Source organism: Oncorhynchus mykiss, chromosome 6, assembly GCF_013265735.2.
Source record: "Oncorhynchus mykiss isolate Arlee chromosome 6, USDA_OmykA_1.1, whole genome shotgun sequence".
Taxonomy (NCBI): Eukaryota; Metazoa; Chordata; class Actinopteri; order Salmoniformes; family Salmonidae; genus Oncorhynchus; species Oncorhynchus mykiss.
This window is the reverse complement of record NC_048570.1, coordinates 27,967,865-27,989,260: the sequence shown is the minus strand read 5'-3', so window position 1 is coordinate 27,989,260 and position 21,396 is coordinate 27,967,865. Positions and strand designations below refer to the sequence as shown.

Sequence of the window (21,396 nt, the reverse complement as noted above, 5' to 3'; positions counted from 1 at the left end):
TCAACCTCTCTCTGACCAGCATGCCTCTCTCCACCATGCTCTTCACTCCCTACTGCCTAGGACAGGGATTTGCACAGAGGTCCATTTAGCTTATCATGAATGATTAGGCCTGGGACTGAATGGCTAGCAGTTTGGAGCTCTGCTTTAGGGCACATAAGAGGTGCCCAACCCTCTCGACTGCAGTAAGGACAAATTGAGGATGCCTACTATATAAGACAATGCATTTACCTACAGAGATTAACTGTCAGTCTACTGTATGTCCTGGGATCTTGCAATCGTCACATTCGATGAAAGATACACTGAGAGGCAAGTGAACCATTGACGTGACTCACCGTAAAGACCAAAGCTGTAGGAGAAGGACAGAAGCTCCATCCCCAGAGAGGCACACTGACACACTGGCCAGGAGTCTTATTCAAAGACCCCGTGGCATGGGCCCTGTGCAGGCAGAAGGAAGACAGCGAAAAACCTACTCCTCTGGGAGTGTAGAAGAGAGAAAGATTCAGAGAGAAGAAGAGAAAGAGAGCACAAGGAGCCACTTACAAGCTCATGTTGATTGGTTATATAAAAAGTAGTGTGTGGCTAGGGAAGGGGTGGCAAAATTGCAGAGTATGCTGCCGTTGAGCTTGTGATAGGCCTATCTGTGTGTCCAGGTGGCTGTTTGTGACTGGTGTCTGGGTGCAGTGCTTGTTTCATTTGTTTTTCGGCTATAAATCAGCAAGCCATCTACAGTATGAGCAAACTGTGAGGATCACGTGAGGTAAAGTTGATCCATGGAAGATATACAGTAGGCAGTCAACATTACTCAGTTCTCAACAATGGCATGGCAGTCCCTGCCCGAAGCAAATTCTGTTGCTCTCCTGGTGAATTCTGGAAGGCCACAGGATGATGGATACTCTGGACAGAGAGAGGAGTCTGTACTGATCTGTTGCTTTATTTTCCCAATGAGTGGGAGCACTGACTGAGATCTGACCTTCCTCAACCTCATCGAGATTAAGCTGTAAAATAGTAATTTCACATGGAAACTAAATAATAAAACAAATATTATTTCATCACTACTAGTGATATTCTGGCATTTAGTATAGTTGAAAATGAATCATTGGCAAACTCAGTCCGTGGTTCTTACTCAAAGCAAAAACTTTCTAAGGGGGCTACTGTGCTGGCTGGCCCAGCTAATGTCTGAGATGCATTGAAGTCAGCCACCTGTTCACACGCAGCTCAAGCTGACTCATCGCTTCCCACTAAATACACCTTGCTGAGATAAGTATTTTTCTTAACGTCAGGATTCGGTGCAGCAGTAGGAGTGTCAACGAATATGGAGAGAAAAGTAATTCCCAGCACTTGAACATTTCCAATGGTACTCTACCACGCCACAATCAGTATTACAGGTTTGCTTTTTTTTTGACTCAGCACACAGCATGCTCCCAAGCCTTAGTTTATGGTTGTTGCTTAGCTGCACAACATACAATTTAGTTACTCTGTATCTTGGCAACGTCTGTGATGAATGCTTTCTTCAGACTTGCTTCTTTCTACTTCAGGCAATGATTTTAAGTCATCATGACCTCTGCACAGAAGCTACACCCAATAAGCAAAATGACATTGAAAATATGAATTTTAGATTCGTATTTTCCAGACATTCATTAAATGTTCTGAATAAAAGGTGAACATATGTATTTTCCTGACGTTTAAAATAAGTATTTTCCGGATGAAATCAGGTTCCTTTTCAGTTCTGAATTAAAGTTGAAAAGACACAATTTACAGACATTGACAAGATGTCTTTTTTGGTCATTACTTTCCAAATAATGGCCAAATGTCTCAATGAAGTAAGCATTATATAATAATAATCATTTGTAAGTCCATTTAATATAGGAAAGGGGAGCCAACTGAAGATTGGAGCTGTAATACATGTTCTATTTTACAATCTTTAAAACAGCATGAATTTCAAAGTAGTCAAACATGATCTCTAAGAAGCCCTCATCCTCCACATACAGTACAACACCCGTTCTGCCAGTCACATTCTGTTAAAGGTCACCCAAGGCACACACATCCATAGGTTGCTTGTCTTTTCAGTTTGCTGCAGCTAGTGACTGGAACAAGCTGCAACAAACACTCAAACTGGATAGTTTATCTCAATCTCTTCATTCAAAGACTCAATCATGGACACTCTTACTGACAGTTGTGGCTGCTTTGCGTGATGCATTGTTGTCTCTACCTTCTTGTCCTTTGTGCTGTTGTCTGTGCCCAACAATGTTTGTACCATGTTTTGTGCTGCTACCATGTTGTGTTGCTTCCATGTTGTTGTCATGTTGTTTTGCTACCATGCTGTGTTGTCATGTGTTGCTGCCTTGCTATGTTGTTGTCTTTGGTCTCTCTTTATATAGTGTTGTGCTGTCTCTCTTGTCATGATGTGTGTTTTGTCCAATACTTATATTTTTTATAAAAATATATATTTTTAATCCCAGTTCCTGTCCCTGCATGAGGCCTTTTGCCTTTTGGTAGGCCGTCATTGTAGGGTTAGGGTTATAAGAATTTGTTCTTAACTGACTTGCCTAGTTAAATAAAGGTTAAATAAACATCCTCAATAACGGTTGCAGAAATATTTTTTTCTTGCCATGGCTGTGATATGTTGTTTCACTGACTGTGTGTCGCTCTGGATGAAAGTGTCTGCTGAATGACCCAAATGTAAATGTTAAACAAACACTTGTAAAGCATGCTGGGTATTATTCGAATGAGCTCAGTCCCCAAATAAGACCAAAATCAGAACCAAACATAGACGCCTATGATTGGTTTGAAATCAAGACTGGCGCTAAAAAAGACGTCCAAAAGACGTCGGCGTCGGTCCATGCTTAGTGGGATGCATCCACACAGAGCTGCAATTTTCCAGGAAGTGCGCCAGAACAGGTAAACGTGGCATTTACTTTACTGTAATACAAGTGTGTAATTTTTACTTTAAGGCTATATAATAAATAGGCCTACTAAATGACATATTTGTTAAGGACTATTCATAATATGTATGTATCCTACCTACCTGTTGTGACCCAATGGAGAGGGTTCCCACTTTAGGTAGCTTCATCCGCAACTAGGCATTTATATCAATAATATTTATATTAACAATTTTGACTTTTAAGAACAGTAGCGTGATGTCCTTGATCAACCTAACCTAAACTAGTTGGTTTCACCAAAAAAGTGTCATGAAAAGAGTGCCTTTTGCATTTAGTAGAAATTGCCAATATTGTATTTTAAAAGCCTGTTATAATACATTAAGTGCCCTTTAAAATAGACCACAGGGAGAATTCAATCAGATTTTTAAAAAAGTGATAATGCCTTTGAAGCTGGTGTTTGGAGGATATATTGGCACAGGTATTGTGCACAGGTATTGTGCCAATATATCCTCCAAACACCAGCTTCAAGGGCATTATCACTTTTATACAACGGGTTACCAACATAATCAAATAATGATGGACATATTTTCATTAAAAACTTTATTTAGATTAATTTATTCATACTATTTCACAATATATAGTCCCAACACAAATCTAAGGTTGCCACCTAAACTGGCTTGTCATTAGTTCTATTGGTTTGGTTGCCAGAGATGCGATCCAGTCGTTCAGTTTTTTTGTTCTGTATCTATCGACGTGACCCAGCCGTTCGTTCTAAATATTCCACTGCCATACTGGCTGGCAAAATTATTATTCCTTGCTTGCTAGCTAGCCAACTATGGCTAACTTACAGTCACGCCAAATGTAAACAACAATAACAACAGTAGCTGCATTTGCATTTGTTTAAGCTGTTTTCTAGTGACATTTATTTGGATACATTTATAACAATGAGCTAATAAGGCGCGATTTCGCCTGGCATAGAAAATGTGCTCTCTCGTCAGGACACTGTTGTTCAGAGGAGCTAGCCAACAACACAGCTAACACAAACACAATCACTTCAAACACTGAAGCTGTAAAGACCTCAAACTAGCTGCACTTCATTCATTTTACTTTTTCTCAATTGACATGCCTTTGTATATATCCATACAAATGATGCCAGCTGATTCATGATTTCGACTGGCTGAGAAACGCTGCCTGCCTATCTGTCTGTCTCGTCCCGATTCCCGACACGTTCATTACTACTGGACGGCTGGAGATTTCATTTAAATATTGAAACAATGTTGCAAATGTTGGAGAGACAGACTGGAAAGATATACAAATTTCCGCTGTTGAAAACTAAATGTTAGTTTAAAAGAAATGTGAGATAATGTCTAAATGCTTTTTATAGTGGAGATCAAGTTCATAATTTGCCTGGATGGGCGGATGAGACAGTGGATTGCACAGTCAGATGGAACAGAGTAGATTTAGCCGGTGGTAACTTGTGGAATAGACACCAGCTGGAATGTTCTTTTAACCAATCAGCATTCAAGATTAAACCCACCCGTTATGTAAATATGAATAACGACTTGCTTAAGTGTCCCTCCGTGCACCCTCTGTGACTTTTCACCATCATTGTACAGCCCTGGGTATTTGGTTGCTTTGACAAAGTCATTTCATCCTTGTTATGTGATCTGAGCTCTCGTTTAAATATGCGGAAAGTATTCCTTGTAAATATTTTTTTCAAAAGAAACATTGAAATCTAATAGTGAAATCATATGGTACAAGCAGGTGAGCTGGTTCTACTGTTTTTGCCAATTCTTCTGGTGTTATGTTATGGAAAACTGAGAAGCCGAGCATAAAACTTCAACCCTGTTACCCATAGACAGGCTAGAATCATTTTTTTACATTTTTTTTTTTTTGTTGTGAAGCTTGCATTCCCTTTCGATGTCCTGTTGCACACAACAAGCTTGCATTCCCCCTGTCACAAGTAGATTCATGGCTGATTTTACATGAAATTGTCAACCCTGTTACTTTATTTGGCACGTAAAGGGCACTTACAATAGTATTTTTATTTATTTAAAGGGGCAATCTGCAAGCGCTACATCCATTGTTGGACTAAATTAATGATATACTGTATATGTACCACCCATTGATTGTTGAAGAATATCAATTATAAACGCTTCATGAACTGTCATACCCCATCAGAACCCAATATATAAGCTTGTTTACTCCAATGTTTGTAAACAAAGTAAATATAAACAAACACTGAATAGCATCAAAACAAGTGGTTACATTTCTCCATCCCCATCCCTAAGCTTTTTAGCAAAACAGTGGCAGGGAGACCTTTGTTCTTGTTTCAACTGCTGATTGCCATCTCAAGAGTTTAACCTCATGAGATGGGACATGTGGTTTTATGAAGTTGAACATGTGGTCTTTATGACAGAATGTTAAAATTAGGTGAAAACTATTTTTCTCAAAAGGCACAGAATTAGTGGAATGACCCCTAACACGAATCTCTAGGAACAATACTTACTTGGGTTGAACATCCCTCGCTATAAAATAAGCTTTAAAAACACATTTTTATCCAGGATCTTCCATGTTCCAGTTTTTATCCACATGTTTTTAAACCTTATTTGACAGCGTTCACTTAGGGGTGTACTCACTTTTGTTGCCAGCGGTTTAGACATTAATGGCTGTGTGTTGAGTTATTTTGAGGGGACAGCAAATTTACACTGTTATACAAGCTGTACACTCACTACACTCACTACTTTACATTGTACAATGACATTGTAGTGTCATTTCTTCAGTGTTGTCACATGAAAAGATGTACTCAAATATTTCCAAAAATGTAAGGGTTGTACTCACTTTTGTGATATACTGTATATATTTGTTGTTGTTTTTAATTGTGGGACATAAAAGATTGTAAAAACACCAGCAAATCAGCCCAAATGATTTTAATTTGGGAAACCTCTTCCAAAGTATTCCCACACTCAGACCCCTTGAATTTTTCCACATCTTGTTACATCCTTATTCTAAAATGTATTAAATTATTTCTACAGTCTACACACAATACCCCATAATGACAAAGCAAAAACAGGTTTAACATTTTGGAAAACATGAAAAATAGAAAACAGAAATACCTTATTTACATAAGTATTCAAACCCTTTGCTATGAGACTCGAATTTGAGCTCATGTGCATCCTGTTTCCATTGATCATCATTGAGCTGTTTCTACAACTTGATTGGAGTACACCTGAAAACAGTTTTTAAAAAATGTTTTAGATACCATTCCACCTATTCTGCTCCAGTCATCAGAACGATCCCGTTCTCCCCAAATGTGTTGTAGCGTCATACCCAAGACGACTCGAGGCTGTAATCGCTACTGAGTATAGGATCTGAGTATAGGATCTGAATACATATGTAAATGTGATATATACGTTTTATATTTTTAATACATTTGCAAAAAAACTGTTTTTGGTTTGTCATTATGGGGTATTGTGTGTAGATTGATGAGGGAAAAAAACAATTTAATCCATTTTTGAATAAGGCTGTAATGTAACAAAATGTGGGAAACGTCAAGGGTTCTGAATACTTTCTGAATGCCCTGTATACACTGAGTGTAATATTAGGAAAACATTCCTGATATTGATTTGCACCTGCTTTTGCCCTCAGCCCAACCTCAATTCGTCAGGGCATGGACTCTACAAGGTGTCGAAAGTGTTCCACAGGGATGCTGGCCTATGTTGACTCGAATGCTTCCCACAGTTATGTCAAGATGTCTGGATGTCCTTTGGGTGGTGGACCATTCTTGATAAACATGGGAAACTGTTGAGAGTGAAAAACCCAGCAGCGTTGCAGTTCTTGACACACTCAAACCGGTGCTCCTGGCACCTACTACCACACCGCGTTCAAAGGCACTTAAATGTGTTGTCTTGCCCATTCACCCTCTGAATGGAACACAGACACAACCGTATCTCAATTGTCTCAAGGCTTAAAAATATATTATTTTAACCTGAGACGGAAGAGGAAGCGAAACATCTCACTCACTCCATTGTTTGGTTCATATACAGCCATTGAACTAAGCAGTCCAGACTCTGCTAATGCATTGGTGCCTATGGGAGAGCCACCCCATAAGCAGACCGGAACCGTGACCATTTGTTCCAATTTTCCCCTTGATTTACAGGGACAGTCCCTGATTTTGGTTGCCTGTCCCCAGTTAGAGCTGTGCCCGGAAATGTCCCCGATTAGCACTCAGAAAGAAAAAAGCATCTCTGTAGTTAAATTTAGTATAATATTTCAAAATTCAAATGCTGAATCCAATCAAATTTGAAAATGTTATATGTCCCTGTACCAAACTCGTTTGCTCCCGTGGCTTCACCGCAGACCTTTTATGAGAATGTTCAGGCAAACGTTTGATTTATACATTGTAACCACTCCATTAACCATGCCCTTGGCCAGAGAGTGTTGCATTCAGCATAGGCTACCCAACTTTAAAATGACTAGATAAGCAAAGAGGGCCAATCCATTTCTGTGTTATAATTACTAAAAATTATTTGCAAGGACTATAGCGAAAATCGATTAAAAATATTCCATTCCTTTTTTTTTCGCACACATTTCTCACTGCACAAGTGTGAACATTGTGCCCATCACCACAAAGCAAGTAAAAAGCTTATATCGGTGGTCACTTACAACATTTAAGGCAGATTGTTCAGACTCAGCTGTTACACTAGGTGGCACTGCATGTTTAGGTTAATAGTTGCTCTCCATTTGCAGAAGGTATACTTACTTGAGCCCCTGATTCTTGTTAGAGCCCTTATTCACTGAATATAACAAATGTGCACACATTTGATATTGATGGGCAATGTGAATGATGAAACTCATGTTTGTTCTCTCTTAACAATTGACCTAATTTAATTTTCTTCTGATGCCAAGAGTCACAAGATCCCATTGCATATTTGTACCCATTTTTGATTAGAGAACATCATTCGTTGGTCATCTAGTACGCATCACTGTTGTAATTATGAGATGGCCTCTTGAATACTCCCCCTGACCTACTGTTTGACTGCATTCCACTGTGTGAATACATTCTTGTTTGTGTGTTATGCAAGCTAATAGTTGCAGAGAAGCTGCCTGTCCTTTAAGTTTATCAGATAGGTATCCCTTTCTGTACAGAATGACTATCTGGTAAGTGTCTGATAATTGATTTCATCAGTGGTTATGTGACCATAGCATCATAATTGTCCTTGCAGATCATACCAAACTGTATTTTGTTTGTACTTGTTCATTGGTGTTTATAATCATATTGGCTAGACACCCTAACTTTGAAAAACAACAAATGGCTCAATCCTGGCTTTGTCATTGGGTTAATCTGTCGTCTACACCACAGGGCCTTGCTTGGCTTTGGCCACCTTTGATATACTATGGCCTGTATAGTAGTAGTGTTATAAACCACAGTAGGTTGTGTTGTGATTAATGAATACTTTACCGGCCTGCCACTTTTAAAAAGCCCAATTGTAACAGGAATTACCTGATAGGAATCGAGTTGAACTCCAGCCGGATAATTGTTTCCATCCCAAGGAGTTGAGGTTGAGGAGATAAGGATGTTTTTGTAGCATGACTGTTTCCAACCCCACGCAGTTACTGTGAGCATTATGCGGTCCAGGGTGTATTCCCCTATAGTGAGAGAGAGTCCAGGGTTTATTCCCCTATAGTGAGAGAGAGTCCAGGGTTTATTCCCCTATAGTGAGAGAGAGTCCAGGGTTTATTCTCCTATAGTGAGAGAGAGTCCAGGGTTTATTCTCCTAGAGCGAGAGAGAGACTCTACATCTATATGTATCTCTCTTCATAGTCAAGATTCTGTCTCTCAGTCTCTCACTCACTATTTCTTTGACCCTCTCTCAGCCCATCTTCTCTGTCTGCCCTCCCCCCCTCCATCCCCCCCTCCCTGCCTCCCCCCCTCCGTCCGTCCGTCTGTCTGTCTGTCTGTCTGTCTCTCTCTCTCTCTCTCACTCTGTTATGTCTCTAAATCTCTGTCACTGTCTGTCTCACTCACTTTTTTTCTCTGTCTCTGTCTGTCCCTCTCTCGCACAATGACAAAAGTGAGAAGGATCATGGAAACCTTGTCATTTATTTCAGTTGTACAGTCATATGTTTAGTGAAAGGTTTGTAGAGGTACACATTGTCAGAATTCATAATGACTTAGTTCATGACAATATTCAAGGTTCTTTTTTGGAATCACATCAATCTCATTCACTGCTTCGTCATCACACAATAAATAAGTTATGAGCTGCATGAGATGCAAGGGATGGTTACTAGATCTTATGGGTCAAAGCAATGTCTGTCGTCAGTGACTTAGGGCAGAGATGCAGATTTTTCTGCTGTGTGTACGAAGTACAATGAGGATGTATTTGGCTGTATGTCAGTACACCTGATGATGGTACATTTTGTGTGGCTGATGCTCCAAATGGTCTTAGCTTTTCATAGGTTGACATTGGTAGTCCTTGACTTATATTCATGACTGTTTATTGCAAACAATATCTTGAGTTACATATCACTTTTTAGAAAATAGGGACAGTACCAGTCAAAAGTTTGGACACGCCTACTCATTCAAGGGATTTTCTTTATTTGTACTATTTTCTACATTGTAGAATAATAGTGAAGATGTCAAAACTATAAAATAACACATATGGAATCATGTAGTAATCAAAAAAAGGTTAAACAAATCCAAATATATTTGAGATTCTTCAGCCACCCTTGATGACAGCTTTTAGCCACCCTTGATGACAGCTTTTGCACACTGTTGGCATTCTCTCAACCAGCTTCATGAGGTAGTCACCTGGAATGCATTTCAATTAACAGGTGTGCCCTGTTAAAAGTACATTTGTGGAATTTCTTTCCTTAATGCGTTTGAGCCAATCAGTTGTGTTGTGACGAGATAGGGGTGGTATTCAGAAGATAGCCCTATTTGGTAAAAGACCAAGTCCATAATATGATAAGAACAGCTCAAATAAGCAAATGGAAATGACATTCCATCATTACTTTAAGACATGAAGGTCAGTCAATGCGGAACATTTCAAGGACTTTGAAAGTGCCTTGAAGTGCAGTCGCAAAAACCATCAAGTGCTATGATGAAACTGGCTCTCATGAGGACCGCCACAGGAAATGAAGACCCAGAGTTACCTCTGCTGCAGCCTCGGAAATTGCAGCCCAAATAAATGCTTCACAGAGTTCAAGTAACAGACACATCTCAACATCAACTGTTCAGAGGAGACTGTGTGAATCAGGCCTTCATGGTTGAATTTCTGCAAAGAAACCACTACTAAAGGACACCAATAAAAAGACGAGACTTGCTTGGGCCAAGAAACACGAGCAATGGACATTAGACCGGTTTAAATCTGTCATTTGGTCTGGGTCCAAATTTGAGATTTTTGTCTTTCTGAGATGCAGAGTAGGTGAACGGATGATCTCTGCATGTGTGGTTCCCACCATGAAGCATGGAGGAGGAGGTGTGATGGTATGGGGGTGCTTTGCTGGTGACGCTGTCAGTGATTTATTTAGAATTCATGGCACACTTAACCAGCATGGCTACCACAGCATTCTGCAGCGATACACCATCCCATCTGGCTTGCAGTTAGTGGGACTATCATTTATTTTTCAACAGAACAATGACCCAACACATCTCCAGGCTATGTAAGAGCTATTTGGCCAAGAAGGAGAGTGATGGAGGGCTGCATCAGATGACCTGGCCTCCACAATCACCCGACCTCAACCCAATTGAGATGGTTTGGGATGAGTTGGACCGCAGAGTGAAGGAAAAGCAGCCAACAAGCGCTCAACATATGTGGGAACTCCGTCAAGACTGTTGAAAAAAAAAGCATTTCAGGTGAAGCTGGTAGAGAGAATGCCAAGAGTGTGTAAAGCTGTCATCAATGCAAAGGGTGGCTACTATGAATTTATTTAGATTTGTTTAACACTTTTTTGGTTACTACATGATTCCATATGTGTTATTTCATAGTTATGATATCTTCACTATTATTCTAGAACATAGACAATAGTAAAATAAAGAAAAACTTTTAAATGAGTAGGTGTGTCCAAACTCTTGACTGGTACTGTATGTTAATGGGTCTGGTTATTACCAGTGTTATTTAGGCAGATCACTTGATACGAACACTTATATTTCAAGTGCAGTTAATTAGGTTGATTTGGCAGTGCAGAGGTTAATGACATGAACACTGAATAGAAAATGTGTTGCTACACTATGGACATTACTGGAGAGTAAAGACATTTAACATGATATTCCTGTGTTAAGTTGACAAGTTTTGCATGTGCAGATAGTGAGGATATAATAAATAAATAACTTTGCATTAGATAATGTACACCATTTATTCTGACTGCCCACTTTACACCAGAGGTCACACACATTGTGCATGAATATCTACGGTGTATTACTGTTACACATCTGCAATCATTCCTGGTTGTAAAGAAAGAGTCCATCCTATTGTACACAGTATGCTGTGAGCGTGTTGGTGGCAGACAAGGCCAGGATACCTCAGTCCATGATGATGGTTTAATGCTGGGTTGCAGTGAACCGTCTTCCTCAGGGTGCTGTGTTGACACAGTTAGTCTTCAAGTCTTGTGATCTGGACCTTTAAACTGGTGCCGCTCCCAAATATCCAGCCAACCCAAACTGCCCAGTCCAGTTCTCCTCCTCGGGGTTTTGTAAATCTTCCTTGCCCATATTCACCAGGGCCAGTGCATCTGCATTATTAGGTTGTTCTTCGTGCAGTCTCATCTTAGCCATTCCAATCTCTGCTCAGTCAGTTGTGAACGTCACTGTTGGGGTTGGCCTTTTGATGTTTTTAATTTCTTGAGATTTGTTTCCAAATCTTTCACCCATCCTGTAATGTGAAACTGAGTGAATAAGGATAAATTAGAATTTTTGGCTCATATTCCTGTCATTTTCATATTCTGAGACACTGTCATATTCCAGACTTTGTTAAAGCCTATAATTCACTGTGAACAAAGAATGTCATTTTGGTTAATGAGAATTTATTTAGAGGAATGTTGATGCCCTATTAGCCAAAATATACAGTGAGGGGAAAAAAGTATTTGATCCCCTGCTGATTTTGTACATTTGCCCACTGACAAAGAAATGATCAGTCTATAATTTTAATGGTAGGTTTGTTTGAACAGTGAGAGACAGAATAACAACAACAAAAAATCCAGAAAAACACTTGTCAAAAATGTTATAAATTGATTTGCATTTTAATGAGGGAAATTAGTATTTGACCCCTCTGCAAAACATGACTTAGTACTTGGTGACAAAACCCTTGTTGGCAATCACAGAGGTCAGACAGAGGTTTCTTGTAGTTGGCCAACAGGTTTGCACACATCTCAGGAGGGATTTTGTCCCACTTTGCAGCTCTTTTCCAAGTCATTAAGGTTTCGAGGCTGATGTTTGGCAACTCAAACCTTCAGCTCCCTCCACAGATTTTCTATGGGATTAAGGTCTGGAGACTGGCTAGGCCACTCCAGGAATTTAATGTGCTTCTTCTTGAGCCACTAATTTGTTGCCTTGGCCGTGTGTTTTGGGTCATTGTCATGCTAGAATACACATCCACGACCCATTTTCAATGCCCTGGTTGAGAGGAGGTTCTCACCCAAGATTTAACAGTACATGGCCCGTCCATCGTCCCTGTGATGCGGTGAAGATGTCCTGTCTCCTTAGCAGAAAAACACCCCCAAAGCATAATGTTTCCACCTCCATGTTTGACGGTGGGGATGGTTTTCTTGGGGTCATAGGCAACATTCCTCCTCCTCCAAACACGGCGAGTTGAGTTGATGCCAAAGTGCTCCATTTTGGTCTCATCTGACCACAACACTTTCACCCAGTTGTCCTCTGAATCATTCAGATGTTCATTGGCAAACTTCAGATGGGCATGTATATGTGCTTTCTTGAGCAGGGGGACTTTGCGGGCGCTCCAGGATTTCAGTCCTTCACGGTGTAGTGTGTTACCAATTGTTTTCTTGGTGACTATGGTCCCTGCTGCCTTGATATCACTGACAAGATCCTCCCGTGTAGTTCTGGGCTGATTCCTCACTGTTCTCATGATCATTGCAACTTCACGAGGTGAGATCTTGCATGGAGCCCCAGGCCTTTGCGAGATTGACAGTTATTTTGTGTTTCTTCCATTTGCGAATAATCGCACCAACTGTTGTCACCTTCTCACCAAGCTGCTTGGCGATGGTCTTGTAGCCCATTCCAGCCTTGTGTAGGTCTACAATCTTGTCCCTGACATCCTTGGAGAGCTCTTTGGTCTTGGCCATGGTGGAGAGTTTGGAATCTGATTGATTGCTTCTGTGGACAGGTGTCTTTTATATAGGTAACATTCCCTTTAAGAGTGTGCTCCTAATCTCAGCTCGTTACCTGTATAAAAGACACCTGGGAGCCAGAAATCTTTCTGATTGAGAGGGGGTCAAATACGTATTTCTCTCATTAAAATGTAAATCAATTTATAACATTTTTGACATGCGTTTTTCTGGATTTCGTTGTTGTTATTCTGTCTCTCACTGTTCAAATAAACCTACCAATAAAATTATAGACTGATCATTTCTTTGTCAGTGGGCAAACGTACAAAATCAGCATGGAATCAAATACTTTTTTCCCTCACTGTACTAAGCACAATTTACTGTAATGGTTATAAAAAAGAGCAATTCAGAACCATCAGAAAGTGGTTCTTGTAAGCAATGGTGAAATATTGACTATACCTCCAAAAATACATTACAAATAAATTACATTTCAAAGTTTTATTTGATTTACACTGACCCCCTAAAATAATACAATTGGTTTTGTTGTTCCTGCCTTGGGGAAGATGAAAACATTTTTACATTGATATGACATAACTTTTTGGGAAATGTATATATATATTTTAAATAATGGAATTGGAATTCATAACATTGAGATCTAACCCTGAAATCGATCCAATTGTCTTATGTGACTGTGTCACTTGTGATTTAAATTTGCTTTGCAATATCAGACTTGTTTGTTGTTTATCCCATCTTCCCATGAAATCCCAAGCACATGTTCTTTACTATTAAAACATCTCGACAAGAAGGCCAACTAACTGTCTCATCAGGAGATGATGTGTTTGTTTGACTTGGCAAATGCACAGTGGGAGAGATGACTCTAACATGGTGGAAGGAGGTTGAAATGTGTAACCCACATTACCATATTGAACATTATGTGATTTGGGTTCACTTCAGACTGGGGAACAATAACAGTTAGTTTTACTGCTTATTTGATTTTGAGCTTTTGAATGTGTCTATCCTGATTGATTAATGTCCTTCCTATTCCCATCAATCACTTCATGGTAGTGTGTACTCTTAAGGTTTCTCTTTCCCACAAACATACTCCCTGCTCAACCAATATTTTTTTCAAAATGCCAGAGATTCTGATCCTATCAACTGTACAGTACATGTCTACACAGGAAAATATGAGCAATGACCACCATTGCTTTGTTGGAGAAATCTAGAGAAGTACCCTCATCCCTTATACAGCAAGTATTGTGCTTTCACGTGGACTTCTGAGGGAAAGAATTGCCTGTGCAGTTTAAAACTTTGTTAAAATGTAGCTTTCGCTCCATCCCAAAGTCTCATGCAGAGACATCCATCATTTCAGTAAAGTGTACTTTCTTTTACAGTACCTGTCAACAGGGTAAAGTGTACTTTCTTTTACAGTACCTGTCAACAGGGTAAAGTGTACTTTATTTTACAGTACCTGTCAACAGGGTAAAGTGTATTTTCTTTTACAGTACCTGTCAACGGGGTAAAGTGTATTTTCTTTTACAGTACCTGTCAACAGGGTAAAGTGCACTTTCTTTTACAGTACCTGTCAACAGGGTAAAGTGCACTTTCTTTTACAGTACCTGTCAACAGGGTAAAGTGTACTTTATTTTACAGTACCTGTCAACAGGGTAAAGTGTACTTTCTTTTACAGTACCTGTCAACAGGGCAAAGTGTACTTTCTTTTACAGTACCTGTCAACAGGGCAAAGTGTACTTTCTTTTACAGTACCTGTCAACAGGGTAAAGTGTACTTTCTTTTACAGTACCTGTCAACAGGGCAAAGTGTACTTTCTTTTACAGTACCTGTCAACAGGGTAAAGTGTACTTTGTGGTCAGAAAGTGAGGTATGGCCCTTGGGAGGTTTGGGGCCAAAGGGATTATTTTGTAAAAATATGTTGATTCCAATGATTGATGGCATTAAAATATTTCAATCAATTTGTTTGCAGTTTCTTAAGAACCACCTGGAACACATACGGTTCCTTAAAATTAAGAACCTTCGAACGCGTAGATCTTTCTCTCCGGTCATTACTATCAATGGTACAGTAAGTATGAAAGAAACAATCGATGAGATAAAGTTGATTTAAGTTACTTGCCAATTTCTTTAAACTTTACTCAGCTGTAGACAGCGAAGTAAAACGTTGGCTTAACATTTGGATTTGTCCCATAGTGAACTGCTTACTCAACTCCCACCATTTTCTTCTTGATGCTTTAGATGTAGGATTTGATCAGATACTCACATTACCATGCTCCTCTTATCCTGTTCCTCGTTTTATGTTCTCTGAGGTTTGATCCCATCCTAATCCAACAAAAGACTCCTAATCGATATTGTGCAGGTCTCAGTTATTGTCAGTGTTCACATATAAAAAGGGTAATGCTTGGTCTGTTATGGTCGTCTGCACACATAAAGAGCTCTTTTGCAATGGCCACTCTGAGAACGACATTTACATTTTGCAATTGTTCTTTGTATGGAATCCTGACCATACTTTTGATATACAATACTTGTCACTGGCTGTAATCTGAAAAAGTGGCCATTGTGTTAAAGATTGTACAATGTGATTTATTTGAGACAGAATGGAAAGGCTTAGCCTTAGTGCATTCATCTGTCAGCAGATCAATTTCCTGTTTCACTGGTTATATTTTGTGACTGTCCTGCATGCCTGTAGTATGTGGTGTATTTCATGCAGCATTGATCCTGTCATGAGAAAAATCAATTAATATATTAACTGTTATGACTAGCCTTTCTAAACATTGACTGTACTTACAATGGCATTTTACAGTTGATAATGCTGTTTAACTGACAAAATGATCTAAAACAGAGTACAATGTATTTGTTTATTCATATCAATACATCGCTGCATTCCAGTCTACAGGAGCAGGGATGTAGATTTCACACTTAGCTGTGTGGCATTACACACTCAGCATGCAGTTCTATTAAAGGACTCAGGCATCACCAATGTCTGTTAAAAATAGTTCTGGTGGCACCTAAAGTGTGTATAAATGTTTTACTCAGTCATTTGGAGCAATAAGCCAATTTTGGCAGGTGCTCTGAGTCACTCAGTATATTAGGCAGGCCTGCAGATGGACATATTTCCACCGCCTCTACGCTTGGTGGATTCTATCCAAAAGCTATTTCTTGCCTGATATAGTTGCCATGCCAAACAAATGGAAGCTGAAAGTTCAGAGGGGGAAAAGTGTAATGTGTCTGAGCAATTCAATTTGCTTTGAACATAAGCATTTGAGAGTTGAGTTCACACTGCCACAACATGTTGGCCTTCATTACTTGTTGTGATGCCTCGTGAGTGCTATTTCACAAAAGCAATTACTGAACTGAATATAGGTGCTGCACAGAAACTTCTTAACCTAGGATTTCTGTGGATTTCATGTGATATCCTTGCGATGTGAGTTCTAGGAATCTTTCATCTGCTGTATTTTGGGAGGGAGATTTGATAATCATGCCTGACACACTACATGTTTCTTTTGAGGGACGTGGTGTTTGGATCATGCCTCAGTCTCAATTGCTTGGTAGCATACAGAAAGAGAGTTTACTCCATCAGCCATCAGATGGACATTACTGTTCCAGACACAGCCCACAAAGAATTTCCACAGAAAGCTGCAATAGGTTCCCCTTTTTAAAGCCCTGGTATGACTCTGTCAGATGGCAATTTAAGCCATAACCTTTTAGTGCCTGGGCAAACACAAAAGTCAGTGCCACTTAGCTAATGATTGCAAAGCCATTATAAAACCAACCTCTCTTCTAACATTGAGGCTCTGAATTTTTTATGCTTAATTAGTATGATAATCAAACATGAATTTTTTTGTGATAACGGCGTCTTTCTATTATACAGTCTTCCTCCTTTTGTCCCATGGCTGAACTGAACTATTCTATCTCAGTTTGGCTCCAGTGTTAACAAAACAGCTATGCACTCTTTGCTGAATGGTTCAATTGAAGATAACAATGAAATGGTGCTCCAGAAATCAAACTTGCAATATTGATTGTGTTGGCCTTGTATAATCAAACAATACAACAATACATTATTTCTTTATTCAATTTTACCCCCCTTTTTTTCTTCCCAATTTTGTGGTATCCAATTGTTTAGTAGCTACAATCTTGTCTCATCGCTACAACTCCCGTACGGGCTCGGGAGAGACGAAGGTTGAAAGTCATGCATCCTCCGATACACAACCCAACCAAGCCGTACTTCTTCTTAACACAGCGCGCATCCAACTCGGAAGCCAGCCGCCAGAAACACCAGAAACACCGTGCACCTGGCAACCTTGGTTAGCGCGCACTGCACCCAGCCCACCACATGAGTCGCTGGTGCGCGATGAGACAAGGATATCCCTACCGGCCAATCTCTCCGACGCTGTGCCAATTGTGCGTAGCCCCACGGACCTCCCCGTCCCAGCCGGTTACGACAGAGCCTTGGCGTGAACCCAGAGTCTCTGGTGGCCCTTAACCACTGCACCACCCGAGAGGCCGTATCTTTATTTTTTTCAGGCCTAAGCCTTTTCTCAAATATAAATAAAATCAAACCCTGCTCTAGAATTCTAAAGTTCTTCATGGCATTTAGCTTCCAGGAGTTGACAACTATGGCTGCATTTACACCTACAGCCCAATTCTGTTCTTTTGCAACTAATTGGTCTTTTGACAAATCAGATCACATCGTTTGCCAATCATTGGTCTTTTGACAAATCAGATCACATCTTTTGCCACTAATTGGTCTTTTGACAAATCAGATCACATATTTTGCCAATCATTGGGCAAAAGATCAGCATTGGGCTGCCTATGTAAACATAGCCTATGTTGCTTTTTAATAATCTGTATGTTGGGAGAAGTGTTGACTCAAAATTAATCATTATTTTTTTCTGAAAACAAATACCCCACTGCCGTGCTTAAAGATAAGATTGACACATAGGAATGTGTGTTCTATCACTAAGTGTTTTCCTTTCTCATTAGTCTTATCACCTTCCCCCTGACCCATCCCGAGCAGGCCACTGCTTATGAAAGAGAATGAGTGTGTGATAACTATTACAAGAGGCTGTATGTAGCGCTGCCGCATCATGGGGACTAATGCAGTAGCAGCTGTCACTCTATAGATCTCCAAAAAACATTACTGTTTGTTATGAGAAATTCTGAGGACATAAACAGATTTGTTTATTTTGCTGCAATGCGTGCTAGTTAAGACTACCATATGGAATTAACAATTTCCATGTCCTGTTCCGTAAATGTCCTATTCCTATACTACATGTCCAATTCCTATACTATGTGTCATATTCCTATACTACATGTCCTATTCTGTACATGTCCTATTCCTATACTACGTGTCCAATTCCTATACTATGTGTCATATTCCTATACTACATGTCCTATTCTGTACATGTCCTATTCCTATATTACATGTCTTATTCCTATACTACATGTCCTATTCCTATTCTGTACATGTCCTATTCTGTACATGTCTTATTCATATATCTTACATGTCTTATTCATATATCTTACATGTCCTATTCCTATACTACATTTCCTATTCCTATACTACATGTCCTATTCCTATACTACATTTCCTATTCCTATACTACATGTCCTATTCCTATACTACATGTCCTATTCCATACATGTTCTATTAATATACTACATTTCCTATTCCAATCCACATGTCCTATTCCTATACTACATGTCCTATTCCATACATGTCCTATTCCTATACTACATGTCCTATTCCATACATGTTCTATTAATATACTACATTTCCTATTCCAATCCACATGTCCTATTCCATACATGTCCTATTCATATACTACATGTCCTATTCATACAGTAAATGGAATTCATGAAATGGGGTAAGCCTAATGGAAAATGTAGAAAACATCCACCCAGACAACATGGTGCATATGTGGCAGAAACTCAAAGTAAGCCACTGTGCCTACTTATATGGGCAGCCGATTGCGTGCCTAGAGGTCTGTCACGTAAATAAAACATCTGTTGATGACAGCTAACCTACACAAAGCTGCACTGCTATCTGTTGCTCTGTGTTGGGTGCTTATCTTTCTCTACCTCATGCTCAGCACTATCAGTATCACATTTGAGAGAACAAATAATTACCATGAATTGCCCATGTGGCATCGACTTTGTCAAGAACAATGTATAAGCAGTCATTTGAACAAAGCTCAGACTATTCCCTATTTAGGGCTGTTTGTCATGCACTTTAATAAGAATAGTTATTAATTGTTAGTATTGTCCCACTGACGTTTCAAAGACCTCTCAACCATTATGAGACAGTGAAGTACCCCTCATGTGCATTTTATCAGTAGGCCTATGGTCTCATGAGTCTTCTCAAGTACCCCCTGTGGATAGGACAGGTACCCTCAGGGGTTCTAGTACCCCGGTTGGGAATCACTGTCCTAGCCTAACCACAGATCCCTGATTCATGCCGTGTCTTAGCCTAGCCGCCCTGCCTGCCGAGCTAATATGGTGCACACGCTTTATCATCCACATTCGATATACTGTCAAAGCCACGGCCCAGTTTGTCTGAGACACATTGATCTTCCTGACATGATCAAATCTATCTCAAAGCATTGCAGTGCCGGTGTGAGTAGTATTACACTGAGCTATAGCCTTCTTTCTCAGGCTGAACTGGACAGGCTCTGCTACTTTTAAGGAATACTTTATGTGCTCTTAAAATGTCTCCCATGTTCCTGCCCAACTGATTGGCTCTATCTGTAAAAGACCTCAGATGGCAGCATAAAAAAAAGCGTCTGCTAAATAACATGTATCTAGATACAAATGTGACGATACAAATGAACTGTTTGGATAACTAAAATTGTAATTTCATGTCACCTGCCTATACATATTAGTAGACAATCGTCACCTCTGTAGCTTTTGAAGTAATCTTTAGATCCAATAGTGCATGTGTGAGAAGAAAGTGCATTCATAACGAGTCCTAACTGCCCCCAAACCCCTGCTGGAGATCAGTAAAGATAACATAGCCCACTACCCTTCAACTGATGCAGACAGCCGTGAGTGCCCGCACTTGCTATGGGTTACACCTGCCTCACTCTCCCTGCCTCACTCTCCCTGCCTCACTCTCCCTGCCTCACTCTCCCTGCCTCACTCTCCCTGCCTCACTCTCCCTGCCTCACTCTCCCTGCCTCACTCTCTCTGTGTTTGTGCTTTTATTTTCAGATTGGGGACAGGTGGAGCTGATTGGGTCGTTAAGGTGACAAGTTGCACCTGGGTTTGGGATCAACTAGGAGATAAAAGTTCCTGGTGCCCAGTCTTGGCTCTCTTTCTCCACAAGCACCATTTTGTTTTGTGATCTGGTTGATTATGTTTTTGGATTAGGTGCACCCTTCAAGAGTTCACACATTTTACCTTCATCCATGCATCTCCATTACATCCCTCACATGCCTACTTTCACACTTCTCAGGTTAGTTTTCCTTTGTAGTTTTATACTTTGTTATTTAATAAATATTTTTTGTTATTCAATTGCCAACGTGTGGACTCCCTTGCTTGTCACCATCTAAGAGCCAGGTTGTGACATATGGTTGAAGTTGTTAGAGGGAATTGGTAGTCATTAAAAAGGAAACCTGATCCCAGCATCTGTATAGTGTATGGAGTTACTCTGCAAATTGGATTGGTTTGGTAAGACATGTTTAGCAGTCCAACTGTAACCAAACCGTGTGCTCCCTTCGCCTATTTGTCTTGTAAATAGCGTCTCCCAGTGAGTGGAAGTATTGTGGCCCAGTGATAAAGCTTTATCAGCTGCGGGTGGTGTTGGACAGGCTGCAGAGGGGCCCCAGCAGAGGCATAAAAACCACTCAACTATTGGGAAGCTTCTCTATACAGGCTAAACATTGATCAGCTCATGTTGCTCTGCATGAGACATTCACACTTTCATTTGGTAAAGTTTGGACATACTTTACTGTCATGTATTTTTATAATGCAGTCCTTTTTCATCAAAGATGTTATATTCATGTTTTCTTAGCTGTATTAACCTTCAGGTTCTAAATTGATAATCAACTGGTAGTTAAGGTCCCACAACACAGTAAGATCTGGTGTTAAAGAGCATGGTAGCGTACAGCTACATATACAAATCAAATCAAACTTTATTTGTCACATGCGCCGAAAACAAGTGTAGACCTTATCATGAAATGCTTACTTACAAGCCCTTAACCAACAGTGCAGTTCAAGAAGAAAA

General features: G+C 39.9%; 1 protein-coding gene across 5 annotated transcripts in view; it reads right to left on the bottom strand.

Moving 5' to 3' along the window:
* The window catches only part of LOC100136655 (beta-3a-adrenergic receptor), a 63,357-nt gene that overhangs the window by 34,158 nt on the left and 7,803 nt on the right, over window positions 1–21,396 (bottom strand). For 2 of the 5 annotated variants that reach the window (XM_021604933.2, XM_021604930.2), the window contains one exon: window positions 11,221–11,765. The exons of 1 other annotated variant lie outside the window; for it this stretch is intronic. The gene's annotated coding sequence lies outside the window, so the exon portion shown is untranslated. Of the gene's footprint in view, window positions 1–8,113; window positions 8,529–11,220; window positions 11,766–21,396 lie in introns of those variants that run through there. 2 more of the 5 variants (XM_036979129.1, XM_021604931.2) reach the window with 2 other exon arrangements.